The sequence below is a fragment of the Paroedura picta genome, chromosome 4 (genome assembly GCF_049243985.1).
Source record: "Paroedura picta isolate Pp20150507F chromosome 4, Ppicta_v3.0, whole genome shotgun sequence".
NCBI lineage: Eukaryota > Metazoa > Chordata > Lepidosauria > Squamata > Gekkonidae > Paroedura > Paroedura picta.
In genome coordinates this window covers 65478771-65491012 of record NC_135372.1, presented here as the reverse complement: position 1 = coordinate 65491012, position 12242 = coordinate 65478771, and the positions used below count along the sequence as shown (strand labels likewise).

Genomic DNA, 12242 nt, shown 5'->3' with positions numbered 1-12242 from the left:
CCCTCTCCCATAGACTCTTCTGTGTTGCTCTCAGATATGCCTCCCTCACTTCAGTCAGGGGATGTTAGAGGCTTCCTCACAGCAGATTGAAGGGAGGGGGGAGTTAGGGAGTACACTCACCAGCCACCTGCCAGTTCAGTCAGCAATCTGAGGCAAAGTGAGGGAAGTGGTTGGACGTGACAGTTAGGCCTATGCAGTAGGGCGCAAGTGTTTCAACTCAACAACAACCTTCATGGGAGGCCTTATATGTTTCTTCTCCACAACAACCCTGCCCAAAATCCAAAGCGGCCCTTTCTGCCTGGGGAGCTGATCTTTCTAGATGAGCGGTAATTCCAGGAGCTCTCCAGGCCCAACCTGGAGATTGGCTACCCCTGGGTTGAAAATATTCCTGGAGATTTGGAGGTGGGACTTCAAAATCTTACAATGCCTCAGAGTCTGGTCTTCAAAGTAGCCATTTTTGCCTGCAGAGCTGATGGTTATAATCTAGAGATGAGCAGCAATCTAGGGAGGATGGTAGAGGCCCACAGACTGCAGTTGGAGTAGAATGGTGTGGGTGTGTCCCTCCAGGGCTATGGGCTTTAGCCAGCCCTTACAAGCAACTGTTTTTATTTTGGGGTGCAGACAGACAGACAAAACAATATCAATCCTGAGAGTCTGGAAAGTGCAGGAAGATCTAAATAAAGACTATTTACAACCTGAAACTGAAAATAGTGAACAAGTAAATGACTGGAGAGGCATGAGAACTGAAGTGACTTTTTTCAAGCTTGGCCTGGTAAATAAAAAAAAACAGTATTTACCAGGAAGGTCCTATGAACTCAAAGGCATAAGTGGCCTAGAATTTCAAGAGAAGTTAGTTTTTTACAGGAAAGTAGGCAGTGAGAGTTTGGGGGAAACTAGGTGATCTACTTTTATTAGGCAACAACCTGGCCTTGCGGACAACAACAGGGACTGCAGTTGCCAGCAGAAGGCCTTAAGCTTCAGAAGGGCAGACATCACCAGCCAAGCAACCAAGGGTGTGTGGGACCACATGCATTCCTTTTGAAGAGATGCAAGTGAGGGGAGAGAGCTTTCCCTTCAGCCTAACTTCCTGGAGATGAGCTTTACTTCCAGGGAATTCTAAGACCCCACCTGGAGGCTGGCATCCTTAAAGCTCAGTGGGATACAACACTACTCAGTCACCCCTCCAAAGCAGCCATTTTTGGGGAACTGATTTTTCTAGTCTGGAGATGAGCAGCAATTCCAGGAGATCTATTATGTCCCCCACCTGGCTATCTCTGGTCTGAACATTTTATTAACTGTAAAAAAAATGGAAAAAGAAGGAGCATTGCGGATACCTGTATCCTGTGACTACCCCATGTGTATTAGGGCAGTGGGACATTCCAGTGCCTGTGACCTAATTCACACAAGGAGGGAAATGATGTTGAACACAGAACTGGGAAGAATAGGTTGCCATGTAATCTCCTCCTAAGAAGAGTCTCCAGTCTGATTTGCCCTTCACATAGCTGAAGACATGGCTCTGGAAAGCTCATCTGTAACCACTATGCCACAATTCCCAAATATCAGTCCTCTCCCACACTCAATGAACATTCCACACCACAGTTTCTTGACACCCATCTCTCCACACTCACACCTCATTTGTCACCACAGCACCACAACCTCCCACACAACACACGATTCAACCCCATGCCCTTGCAAACTGGCAACCCCTCCCCTTCCTCTTCCCACCGCCAAGGTCTAGCACCTGTTGTATTCCTGGATACAACGGGCTTTGACCCTAGTTACCAATAAAAGGAAAATGTAGAAAACTGTGTATTATACATTTTATGAATATAACTCTTGGTTATTTGAGAAATGGGATAAATCATCTACACAGGAAAACAATTAAATATTTGGTAAACAAGGGACTACTAAATATGAAGCAAAATTGAAACAATAATTTTTGTAGAGGGGAATACCCCCAAACCAAATAGCCTTTCCATTTAGAAAAGTGGTGCCAATTCTTTCTAGAGTTCTATAAGTCATTTGTTTATTAGTTTCAAATTTTATTGTATTCTTAAATGATACAATATGGAGCTAACATCTTACAGGCGTCTGATCTAAACAAAAGGGAGGGGAAGTTGTGGTCCACAAGTAGACATCTTCAGCTTTTCTTCATTAAACAACAGAAACTTGCAAGCTCTCATTCACATAATCTCTCTTTGGCCTTATAAAACAATATTACAAACCATAGCAGTTGGAAAGTTATAATCCATCTGCTGTTCCAGGCTTGGAAGCATACCTCCAAATGCTAATTGGGGGGGGGGGGATAGGAAAGAAAAAATGGCAGGCTCTAGCCTGCATGTTCCTGCTCTTGGAACTTTCAGATAATCTGATTGGGCATTGTTAGGAGAAGTTGTTGGACTAGATCATTCATCTAACAAAACCATTTATTTCTTTTGATCTCTAAAGCCCAGGTGTGCCATTCTCTTTCATAATATATTGGTTTCTTTCTCTCTAGATGAGATCGTAAGCATACTTTGGCTACTGTCCTTTCACAGTTATTTGGAATTAAATATAACTGGTTGTTCCTAGACTAAATTTTCCACCAGCATTTTCCACCAGACTAAATTTTCCACCTCTTCCATACCACTAAACCCCACTGATCTCCATTCAATACTGCTCCTGAGAGATACAGGTCCCTGAGGAATTACATGAGCGGAGGTCTGCAGCAAGCAAGGGGAGCTGGTGACAGTTTAGTCTGGACCCATGCAGATGTGATTTATTTCTGAATAATCAAGCCAAGCCAAAGCTGGATTCCATTCAAATTAGTTGGAGCTACTTCCAAGAAAACATGGTTGTAAAGTCACCAGATGTCTTACATTAGGACTTCACTCAGTCTAAAGCTTGAGTCTATTCTAATAGTTATCAGTTTAGTTGGCTAGAAGTCATAAACAGAGTTAGAACCTTCAAAGTCCACTGAACTCCGCAGAAGCAGATGGGTCTGGAAACATGTAACTGTACTGAGGACTGCTCTACAGAGGTCTTAAATTGTTCTGGTGTCCAAATCTGCATCACTATTAAGGTTATCATAGGCTTATCTGCATAGGGCTTTTAAAACTTGTTGGACTCGGTTTTAAAAAGCCATCTGTATCTGACCCCAGTTTCCATTCTGATGCTGTTAATTTTTTCCCCTCCAATCTAAACAGTTGAGGATTGACTCTGCAGTCACACTACTTCTTCCCTGACATATCCAAGAGTGGGTTTTCTCCACTTCAGTGAGTAAATGCGGGTACGTGGCTTTCTCTTTCAGCTGTAGATGCTTTGCCTATTTCAAAGTTTTTTTCTTCTCCACCCATGCTTCTAGCATGGATGTTCTGCTGAGGTCTCTGCTGATTGGTTAGCTCCAACAGCAGCAGACTCTTTCATTTACAGTGCTGTCTAAAATCTGTCTGAGCTTTCATGCTGCTAAGATGTTTCTCCTAATTTACAAGTCCTCTTTTAGTAATGCGAGAAGCATTCATTCAAGAAGATGTTAAAGATCAGCTGTCTCTGCCTATAGCTACTTTATGTTTCACACTGGGGGGAGGAGAAACAGATTGCTCTCTCTTTCCAAGCTTGGCAGTTTGTTTCTTAAAGTGAGTGGGACACATTGTCTAACTTTGGAGGGAAAAGTGAGAGAAAACACCAGAAAACCTGGCATAGAGACTTTGAATGCGACTAATGGTGGCTCATCAGTAAAGTTTCCCCCACACAAACACACACAATTGTTTTTAAAACAAAGTGTTACACATCCCCTTAACTTTAAAACAAGAAGCACTGAAATGCAAAATGCAAAGCCTGGAGGTGAAAGCCGTGCTCCTACTGGAAACCAATCAACAGAGACCAATTAACAGCTCAAACAAATGGAGGGAGGAGGAGAAAATCTTGCCAATCCTGGTTTTCTTATTATCATGCAGATTTAAAAACTGAGATTTGGAGGAGAATATCCCAGAAAGATGTAGAGGGCAGGGACAGATGCAAACAAAATGAGGATTAAAGAAATATGGCTTCACATAAAAATTAAACTGACAGTGCAGTTAGGATGCAGGTCTGTGCAGAGAATTTCCTGGATATTTTGGTGGAGCCTTGGGAGGGTAGGATTTGGCAAGGGAAGGGACCTGTGGGATATTATGCTATCCAATCCACTCTCCAAAGCAGCCAGGGGAATTGATAACTGTAGCCTGAAGATCTGTTATGATTCTGGGAGATCTTCAGTCACCACCTGGAGGCTGGCAACCCTAGTCACTGTCTTACTTCCCTGTCAGAAGGAAATAATTGCTGGATGGGAAACTTTGCACCATCTGATGGGGTTCCCACTTGAAATTATTTCCATTCGTGCCATTATTCTGATTTCAGACTAATAATCTAGAAGAACAATACTCACCATTTTGTTGTTACTGTGATCCTTATGTGTTTTTTATTCTTGTATAATAATTTTACTGTAAGCATTAGAAAAGGAATGTCTCTGAAGACTGCTGGAGCAGGTAAAGATGAAATTGCAGAAAATGAAATGTGAATTTTGGAAAACATGCTGATGTCTGGCACAGTTTGAAAGATGGGGAAGTGAAAGAATCATAGAATCATAGAGTTGGAAGGGGCCATACAGGCCATCTAGTCCAACCCCCTGCTCAACGCAGGATCAGCCCTAAGCATCCTAAAGCATCCTAAATCAGCCCTAAGTATCCTAAAGCATCCTAAAGAAATGCATAATATAATGTGTTTTGTTTGTTTTTTTTAGTTTTCAGATTGCAGCTGTCTACAAGCATGAACTGCTTTTACCATCTGAACTTGCACCCTTGCTATTTTGCCACTCCTTTCATTCTTCAAGTCTTGGTACTTCCTGAGATTGACAGTTGTCATCAGCATATTCTTGTGCTCATGTTCTCCTCAACAACTAGACAGTGAGTAATTAATTCAAAAGGAAGATTAACATTCTCAGGATTTTTGTTTTTTCATAGAAACTGTAATATGGGGAGGCTTAGGGGTGTTGGAACCCTTAGCAGACGGTACATATTGAGGTCATTAGAATCTAGTAATCTCCAAGCACATGTGTACTCTGTTAGATCTGGAGTCGATACATTGCCTCTCAGGCTCAGTGTGTGAAGTACTGCATGCAGTGGTTATGCTTGTAAGACAGAAAGAAGCAAAAGTAGAGGCAGACTAAGAACAAGATGGATGGATAGAATCAAAGACATAAGTGGACTGACCTTATAAAAAACTTTTTAAAAAGACTGCAGACTTTGGTGGGCCTTTGTTCATAAAGTCACCATGAATTGGAAACCACTTGATGGAAACCAACAGCTGTATGCAGTTATGGCTATTTGGGGGGGAAATTTATTTGCAGCTCTCAACTGAACTCATGACTCTTGATTTTCACTTTCGGCCATTGGTCCCATAATTTATGAGTATCTGACTCAGTATTTCACCTTGTGAAATACTCAATTAGGAAGTAAGAGAATCACTTTTTATTTATTTGTTTATTTGTTTGTTTATTTGTTTATTTATTGGACTTACAAAGAGCCCCTCTCCTACAGTCTCATGGAGGCTACCAACATCAAAGGGTCCAGACATATATGAATTAAATACAATAAAAATGTAAATAAAAATTGAATTATGTTAAAATTGCTCCACCTTATCCCAGTAAACCAAATCCTCAGAACTAAATAATGGCAGTAGTGATGGGGGTGGAGTTGGTTGGGTGGGGAAGGGAAGGGAAGCCATTGTAGTGGCCTCAACAATACACCTGCGGGAAGAGGGTCTAGAACTTTTAAAATATGAATAATAATAGAGAAATCAAAATAATGAAAATTTGTTTAATTTCTGCCTCTTTTGGAGTGTTGTGATAAACAAAAAAAATAATTTGTAAGACAATTCTTTTTCAAAAATATTTATGTCTACAAAACTTTATTAACAGAGAGCAAATATATGTATTTCTTATATAATATAGGGAAACTGTATACAGTGTTGCTTATGTTGAATTGTATCAACTGGGGAAAACAACAGCAAACAGAAATTCCTAATAGGCAATGAAATATTACTATTATTATTACTATTATTATTTGTATTTAATTTATTGTCCACCACTCCCAAAACCGGTTCGTGGCGGGTTATAGATGTCCGATAAAACCCCAAATAAAAACCCCATTAAAACACACAACAAAATCACAATAAAAGCAGAAACAACGTGGCAATAATACTTTTCCATCCTGCGGATGGATGGATGGGTGGATGGGTGGATGGGTGGGTGGATGGGAGGATGGGTGGATGGGTGGATGGGTGGATGGGTGGATGGATGGATGGATGGATGGATGGATGGATGGATGGATGGATGGATGGATGGATGGATAGATGGATAGATGGATAGATGGATAGATGGATAGATGGATAGATGGATAGATGGATAGATGGATAGATGGATAGATAGATAGATAGATAGATAGATAGATAGATAGATAGATAGATAGATAGATAGATAGATAGATAGATAGATAGATAGATAGATGATGGACGGACGGACGGACGGACATGACTTATCAATTTTTATTTACTCATTTTATATAGATTATTTTATTCTATTTTCAATATAGAAAATACCTAATGTTTGCATAGCAGTTGGTCATGTTACTCAGGTACATTTCATTATAGCTGATGCAGCACAGTCAAAACTTTCATATAATCTACGCACCACTTCATGTGTGACATTTTAAGGTGGCCATTTAAGACATTCTTTTAAGTGCACACGTAAAAATGTCAAGTGTGGATACACTGATAACTCTCCAGCTCTCCTTGTCAGAGAGCTTCCGTTGTCTGCAGCTCTGTGTCAAGTGTCCATTTTGTGGCAGACTGGGATTTAATGCTGTGTAAGATTTGCCAGTCATCTCCAGCACATTCAGGATAAAGCTTGTGAGTTGTTTCCTATCCATGCAAGCAGCCCCCCAAGGTGAGCACAATTCACTTTTAGAGCAGGTTCTAATCTTAGTGTCCTGAAAGACCAATGTTGCTCCTTTAGATTCTCTGAATCTGGTTAGTTATAGAGGCATGTGCTTCCAAGTCAGTGCAGTTAAGATGCAAAATTACGGATTTATTTTCCCACAAGGACCCGAGTGCCGAATATTCTTCAATGAGTGTTGACACTGTTCCTTCAAGAAAGCACTCGGCAAATTACGCAGCTTATTGGAGTTTAATACATGAAAAGCTTTTGATAGGGGATGTTCACACATTGCTAATAACTTAGAGAGCTGTGAGCTCTTTGACTGGAGTGTTACATCAAAATCCCATGTGCCAAAGAAAGCCATTGTAGCATATTGCAATCCCATTCACACAAGTGACCGAAAGGGGTTTTATTTTAAACAAAAATGTATTAAATCAGCTCCCTGTCTGCCCTTTTCATTATTTTGCTGACTTGAAAACGTCTAAGTGTTTTGTATCCATTTCATTATCTCCAAAAGCATGGGCTGGAGTGGAATTTACATCAAAATCCAGCTGGAGAAGGGCGACTCTGCTGCACAGTCAGCTGCCCCTCCTAATCCAATCTTCTCCAATGCAGTTGGCCTGGCAGTTGCCAAACTCAAACAGCAGGCATCCCCTTTGTTCAGAAAAGTATGAATTTGAGCTTTAAAATGAGCAGAAATCTTTTCTATTACTCTGGACACTTCCTCTTGCTGAGTTTACATGAGACGTCTAGCAGGAGGTGTTATTAAAGCGCTTCAGAAATTAGCCCCAGAAAACCAATTATCTTGGTTTAGCTGGGGAAAGGGACACAGAAAGCCTTTAAAAAATGAGCATTTGAATTTTCATTATTGAGAATCCATGGGACATCATGCTGCCTTTGGAATTTGATGCTGTTAACTCTTTCTTCTTTTTAAAATACATTAAATTATTATATAGTGTTAAATTCTGTTTTGAGGAAGTTCAGTGAGAGGGACTTTGCTTTGCTTTCACTTGAGTGGCATTGAAATGATATTTGTGATGATTTTGAAATAGTTTTTTTCAGAGCTGCTGTTGGTTGCATATTTGGTTTAGAACTTCATAGGAATTTATTTCTGCTACTGTGTTTCCTTAGCCAAGTATGTTCTGTATGGCTAAGCTGGGAACTGGCTGGGAACCAACTTAAATCTACAGCTGCAGTTAGTGAAATGACAACACAGCAGGGACAAGTCTTATGCCAACCACACGCCTATACTAATGCAGATACAAACAACAATGACAACAGCACAACTGTCCCTTATTAGGGTAGAGAAAGGGGCTGAGTGAGTGCATGACATAGTCTAGGTAACATTTCGGCTGCCTGCCTGGATTTGTATTGGTGTGGATAGAGAGAATACCAGCAAAAACACAACACAAGATTGCTGGATCAGATTGCCACTCCATCTGTCCCATTGTTGTGTCTCCTGACAGTAGGCAATACAACTGTTTCAGTGGGAAATGATTTTTTATTTCACTGATATCCTTTCATAATGCAACTCAAAGTGATACCTATAGAGTGCTCAGGAAATTCTCATCCAGACAATGACAACACAATTACCTACATATCTTCAGCAAGGTTACCATATGACTTTCAACCGTACCCTGTGCTAACTTCCAATCCGTAAAGCTCCTGATCTGAGTGCCAGATTTAGGAGCATATTCAATGCAGCAGAAATAAGATGGTGTGCAGCAGTACATTCCTGTTTCACAGTGAAGGGCTATCTGAGCTTGTATCAATACCCAAGCAACCCATATAGTACAACACATTGGATTTGTCATGCAGTTTTGACAGACTCAAGCAATCCAAGGACAATAGATAGTAAGAGTGTCAGTGGGGTGGCAAAATCAATACCTTATGGGCAGAAATTGTTGCAGCCAATTTGTATGCAAAGGCCTATTTATGATTATTTCAGTGGCAAATGTATAGAATCATAGAATCTGTAACCGCTCTGCAGAAGCGGTATAAATAAAACGCTAAGGGCAAGGGGGTGGGCACAGTCCGGAATGGGGAACAGAGCCCATTGGCCCCATGCCCCCAGACTGATGAGTTGGGAGGCACAAAGTGCCTCCCAACCCACCCACCCCCCAACCTTGGCCACCTTCGGCCCACTGCCGCCATTATGCCGCTGCCCACCAACACGCCAGGTAGGCGGCCAGCCCACTCACCATGATGCTGGCAGCGGCACAGGGAACCAGCCTTCCCACCGTGGAAAGGTGCCAGAGCCTGCCGTGGGATGTGAGAGGGGGCCAGGGCGTGAGGGCCGAGGATTCCTGCTGGGGAAGGGAGCCCTCCTCGCAGTCCCGCCATTTGCCCACGCCTCGCCCCCACTTTGCCATCGCCGATTGCCGCCAGCACATCTCCCAAGATAGCCATGGGAGTAGCGCATGGCTCCGTGCCCTCCCCATCACCTTCCCTCGCCCCTCCAATGTCTCCCCGGCTCTGGTGGCTGTGCCAACACACCGCCCTCCCTGGGGCCCAGGGGAGCTGCACCTGCTACGGCCCTTTCCAGCCCCCTCCTAGCACCCATTGCATTTAAAAGTGCAATGAGCTATATTTCTAGTCACAGAATAATAGAGTTAGAAGGGACATAATGGGTCAACTAGTCCAACCCCCTGCTCTATGCAGGACACTCACAACCCTATCGCTCATCCACTATAACCTGCCAGCCACTTGAACCTCCACAGAATCAGCCTCTCCATCAGATGGCTATCCAGCTTCTGTTTAAAAAATTCCAAAGATGGAGAACCCACCACCTCCCAAAGAAGCCTGTTCAACTGAGAAACCACTCTAACTGTCAGAAACCACTCTAACTGTCAGAAACCACTCTAACTGTATGTCAGAAATGTTCCATACAATTCTACATTGACTTGTTAACTGCTGGAATAGGGAATTATTAATTACATTCACATATAGGGAATTATTACTTACATTCACATATCAGGTGCTAGGTCTTAAATCCAGAATTTAGACCACAAATGGTAGAAAGACTCTGTCAAATTCAAACAAAGCTATGTTAGCTTTCAATGATGCTGCTGAAAGAAAGCCCTTTTCTCCATATTGTCCTGGTTGATGGCTATGCTTTGGGCTCCTTACTCATGCCCCTCTCTCTAGAATGCACATTGTTACTGCTTAGTCCAACTTGGATGGCATGGTATGGACAACGCTTGAGCTGAATTGCCAGTTCCAACTTGCCTTTTATTGGCGAGCAACATAATTGTAACAGCTCTGTACAACATGGATTGTGGAAATTTCTTGCATCCATTCAAAATAGCTTTCAGACTGATTTTGGAACTGTATGAGTGTAAATGCCTTCATATTAATGATTCCTTCACTGCAGATATCCTTCCCCATGGAAGTCCATCAGAGCCGATTTCCCCCTGCCTTTTGGGAAAAAAGCCACAAGCTGTTCCTTTTCATGCAGGCTTATCATGCATGGTAGTACTTTAGGGGGGAGATGTCTGATTCACCACTTCCTTGTACTGTTTAATAAAGCAACACAGAAAGCAACAGCCCGATACAATCCACCACTGGAAATACAAAACATGCCAAGACTCTGGATGCCTTTCAACTTCCAGGGCAGATATTAGATTGGGGGAAGGTAGGGAAGCATGATCTGTTGGGAGTGAACGGCTGGGTCCCTCAGAAGCTGATGATGTGGACACAGTGTTAATGAGCTGCGAGAGAACCAAAAGCCCTGCCAGATTTTATAGTGCAATCTGAGAAAAATGAGAAGCAGCATGATGGCCAGATGTAGGGAAGTGGGATCATGAGGCAAATAAAATATTCAGGCGAACTGTGAAGAACATGCCTAAGGAAAATATTGTCCAAAACTAATACACACAGGCTGGCCTGATTAATCCCTGTAGTGACAGTGTAAGGATGAGATCATTTCAGCCTTTTTGGATCACATCCTGGTTTGAGGTACAGTCCCAAGGAAAGGAAATCTGTGCGAGTCCTGTGGAAAAGAAAGGGAGTTACACAAGAATTCCACAGGGACACTATCCTTTGCTTTAGATTAGAATATTCATGTCTCACCTCAGCAGAGTGCTGGAGAAGAAGGCCTCACCAGAACGGTTCTTGTCTCACCTCAGGACAAAAGCTCTCAAGGTGGCTAAAAATGTTTCATAAATGACAATGGAACAAATCAAAACAGTGCCATAAAAGAAATCCAACCATAATTGATATTAAAAAGCAACAACAGCTAACAAAAGCATCCAGATCAGCCAAAGTGAACATTACCCATCATTAAAAGACTAGGGAATAAAAAGTCTATACCCCTCTAATTAGCCCTTCCTGGCTACTAAACCCCCCCCCCCCAACACCTAGCTGGAATACTTGAGGTGTGCATCTACACATGCTAAATCATTCAGCTCCCACTCATGCCCAGAATTAAATTTCATTGGTCTTCAAATGCCACTGGACTCAAAAGAATAGGCACTAGGTAAATGGGTGCCGGGAGGGAGGTCAGTAACAGAAAAAGTCTGGCCTCTGGGATTCTCCCTCCTCTCTGTTGTGTAGCTTTAATTCATTTCAATGGGACATACAGGGTGTCACTTAAACTATAGCTTCACATGCTATTTCAGCACTTCTGTGCAAAAGTGGACATCATAGGCGAAATTTTCCACTGTAAAGGAGGCAGAGTAGCTGGTGCTGCCTGCTCAGAACTGGCAATCAGACTATCAGTAATGTGGGCAAGTTGGGGCAGACTGGCATGCTCATACCACATGGTTTGTGTGGATTAGATGTGCTTGTCTGCACAAGTTCATCCTTGTATTGTACTGTGAACTGGAGGTCTGTCATGGTATATCTCAGCCAGGTTTTCCTCTAAGGGAACAAGATGCATGGCTGGTACTGATATTAGAAAGACCTGTGTCATCTTCTTTTCCAGTTAACTTGGTTGTCTAACAAAACATAAATAATTCCTCAACCCTATAAGTGTACAAATGCTTGGGACATGAAGTAAATGAAGTTGCATTGTATTGCCAATGTTTACGTGAGTTACTGTTGAAGGCTGGCAAGAGTATCCTCCCTTCCCCCCCCCCCCCAGACACATACACACATTTTGTACTCTTTCTTTCTCAAGAGCTTTTCTGAGGATAATATACTAGGATGTCACTATATTAACCTTTTATTTACAACTGCAAAGGCGGAGTGGAAATTATGAGGTGCAGAAGCAATCATACAGATTGTGTGTGTATAAGGCTGTTCTAAGTTTCATGTTCAGGGTGTCAGTTTTGTTTTGCTTTTCTTCCAGACT

At 42.2% G+C, this 12242-nt stretch overlaps 1 long non-coding RNA gene across 2 annotated transcripts in view; it reads left to right on the top strand.

Annotated features, from left to right (window-relative positions):
* Window positions 1-12242, top strand: part of LOC143835499 (uncharacterized) — a 441550-nt gene that overhangs the window by 391599 nt on the left and 37709 nt on the right. For both annotated transcript variants that reach the window (XR_013230177.1, XR_013230176.1), the window contains exons 4-5: window positions 3186-3268; window positions 4757-4919. This is a non-coding gene — a long non-coding RNA (uncharacterized LOC143835499). The remainder of the gene's footprint in view (window positions 1-3185; window positions 3269-4756; window positions 4920-12242) is intronic.